The 3,279-nt window shown below is 33.9% G+C and overlaps 1 long non-coding RNA gene across 1 annotated transcript; it reads left to right on the plus strand.

Moving 5' to 3' along the window:
• Positions 1 to 1,616: 1,616 nt before the first annotated feature.
• Positions 1,617 to 3,112, plus strand: LOC111388661. Its single transcript, XR_002701623.1, has 2 exons — positions 1,617 to 2,597; positions 2,700 to 3,112. It is a non-coding gene; the product is annotated as an uncharacterized LOC111388661 (long non-coding RNA).
• Positions 3,113 to 3,279: the final 167 nt, after the last annotated feature.

Genomic DNA, 3,279 nt, shown 5'->3' on the forward strand with positions numbered 1-3,279 from the left:
TGATTAAATTGGAGCCAAAGCTCTGATACCAACTAATGCGAACCCCATAGCAATGAAAACTACGAAACCCACAATGAGATTGATGCGGAACCCAAGAACGCCAATACTAACTCGGTTTTGGATCTTGAACCCCAAGAATTGAACCAAGAAACCCTAGATTAGTGAAGAACCTAAAACCCCTTGATTACAATTAAAAGAACACACAATCCGATTGATTAGAACGCCACAAAAAGTTGAATCTTGATAAGTTCCAAGATTGTTCAAGAAGAACAATAAATTGAAAGAAGAAATTTCTCTCTCTATAATATTAATTCAAAAGTCAAAAGTTCAAAGGTGTTACAATGAAAAGTAATCTCCTATTTATACTAATGAATAAAAACGTCCAAAATCATCAAATTATGGTAATAATTTGATTTCATAAAAATTCTATCGAAACTAGGAAATTCGGCCAAAAATAGAAAATTCGCCAATTTTTTTTGGCTTGTGCGGCCGCATGGTGTAAATCCATGCGGTCGCATGGTTCATCAAGAAAGGCAATTTTTATTTTTGGTATGCACGTGTGCGGCCGCATGGTGCTGTTTTCTGCCTCCGCTTTCGTCGCTTGATAACAAATTGATCCAAGTCGATTCGGCCTTCGACCCGAACATGAAAGTTGCTCTATTTTGAGTCCTGAACATGGTTCCATCAATTGTTTCTTGAACAAGCAATCACATCGCTTGTTTCACTTGCTTTGCCCTTGATCACGTCATTGGTCCGCCATCAACTATCAACGGGTCTCGTCTCGCACTTGCCTTCGTCGGGTTCGACTCCTGGATCATATCAGGTAAGCTCATTTCTGATCTCATTTTTCTTCTCTTTCTTTGGGCATTCTTTTTTTGAGAATAAATTGGAGATTTCAAAGAGAGTAGGGATTTTGAAATGAAGACATTTTATGTTCGCAACTTTTCATTTGGGTGTTATGTTTGGGGTTGTCAAAGCTCCCTTCTTGTTCTTCTTTTTTAGATTTTAATCTAAGCCTTGCAATATTTTTGTGATATTAAAAAATATGAACAAGGAATCGAAAGAATTTGCTGGAGAAATATGTGACATTTATTTTTTGCTCTTGTGCGGGTTATTGAAACATTGTTTCTGTGACAAATATCACCTTTTCTACTTGGGACAAACCCTCTTCGGCTCTTCCAACTTCCAGACTTCAGCCGCAACGTTTGAGGACTGAGGTAAATTATTTAGTTTTTTGGTTTAATTTCAATAAGTAATTACAATGTGACTTTAGTTTTGTTTGGGTTGATTCTGTTTTGCTGCAATTAATGTTCCTTTACAATTAACAATGTGTATTTTATTCTTTAGAGCTTTGCTGAAAACCTGTGCCCATTTACTATTTCTTTAATTTGTTTAGTCTTCTTAAGTTCAAACCTACTCTTACATATATATTTTAATCAGCATTTCCACCATTTCGTCTTTGCTTCTCATAGTTCATGAGATTCTATCTTCCAATCTTCATCGTGTTTGTATCAAAGTATTTGTTTTATGAGAACTGCTTTGTAATTTGCTCAATTTTCGAATAGTAAGTTATTTGAAGTGATCATACTTGCTCTTTTAAATGCTTGACCTGTGTTGTCCACTTGTAAATGCTCGTCTCTGGTTGCTGCAGTGCTTCTGTGTTGTGCATTTCTTTGCGACGTCTCTCAGCCTTTCCTATCTCGTTTTATATTCCTTAACACTCGAATCAACATAATATGCGACTCTATTTGTAGACTCACATAAGCTTGTTGATTAATAATGTCTAAATGATGTGAATAAAATTTGTATTTTTGTGGGTTTTAACTTTAACAAAAGACATTTACATTCATTGATAGCATCACTAACAAAACAAAAAGTATTTGCTTGATGTGAACCCAAAAGTAAGAAAAATAATAGAGCGTAACAATCTGATTATATTTGGTGCAAGATTAGATTAAAGCACAGTTCGAGGAGCTTAGGTCCATGAGGAATTATTTTTGGTTCCAAGATCTTTTTAGGCATTTAGATCTATATATCTGTTGGCATTTATGGATTTACATATATTTTCTACAAGTAATATATGACTATGGATTCTTGCACATCTGATTGTATTCTACTAAAGTATTATGCATACTCTAATTCTAAGTACAGCCTTGCAATTTTTCTCAAAATTATGTTGCATTTGTGCCATTTTTACGACCGTATAATTTATTTTATGCTGTTCATTTACTTTAATTCAAATGGGTTGCCAGTTCGCAGAATAATCTTCTAAAAAATTTAAGTTAAAGGAGCATTGGTTTTCAATTTTATGTTTTCACCATTTGTCTAAATTTGGTGTAGTAGGAGTAATTGATTAAAAATTGATTTTTCTGCATTGGAAAAGAACGATTAGAGATTTTGGACTAGAATTTATGTATAGATGGATTAACTCTCTATTGTACATTTGTCTAACAACAATTCTTAGCCATGTTTGGACAATAATTCTTGTATAATCTATATGTTGTCTCTATAGTATAAATATTATGTCAAACAAAACTGATCTACCACACCGTTTTGTTCAAGCTATCAAACTTTCGTTGGACCATAATGTTCACTTGGTAAGTCTTCAAATGATCTCTTTGTCACCGTTTACTGATAATTAATGAAATTATATACCAAGTAAACCATATTTTCATGAGACTTATATCTTTTTCCTATAGTTGCTTCCTAGATCTTTTGTAGAATGCTCAGGACGTGACCTTGGTGATACAGTACGTTTAACTGGTTACGATGGAATTATTTGTAACATACAATTGGAGAGAGTTGATGATAATATATATATCTTGGTACGGATGGCCACAATTCTTTGATCACCATAACTTAGAAGATGGTTATGTTCTCGTCTTTGAATATAATGGAAATTCTACTTTCGATGTTTCGATATTCGAATGTTCAGGCGTGGAAGTAATGTATGAGTCTGATATGTTTGACATAGAGACTTCACGTACTGGTAATCCTATCTTCCGAGTAACATTAAAAGCTAATTGTGATGGTCATCGAAAAATTGTATGCTCCTTTGTAACTTAAATCTTTCCTGAACTACACAAAACATTTCCATACTTATCATTCTTGCTGAATTTTGGATTTAACTATTTATAGATTTGTCATTTTGCTTTGTAGTACGTACCTGGGACCTTCGCTCGATTGTTCTTATCAGCGTCTGTCCAGAATGTTCAGATCCATGATCGTTCACATCATAATTGGTCCATACGTACAAACTTAAGAACAAATGGTTATCTA

This window comes from Olea europaea, unplaced genomic scaffold (genome assembly GCF_002742605.1).
Source record: "Olea europaea var. sylvestris unplaced genomic scaffold, O_europaea_v1 scaffold5155, whole genome shotgun sequence".
Taxonomy (NCBI): Eukaryota; Viridiplantae; Streptophyta; class Magnoliopsida; order Lamiales; family Oleaceae; genus Olea; species Olea europaea.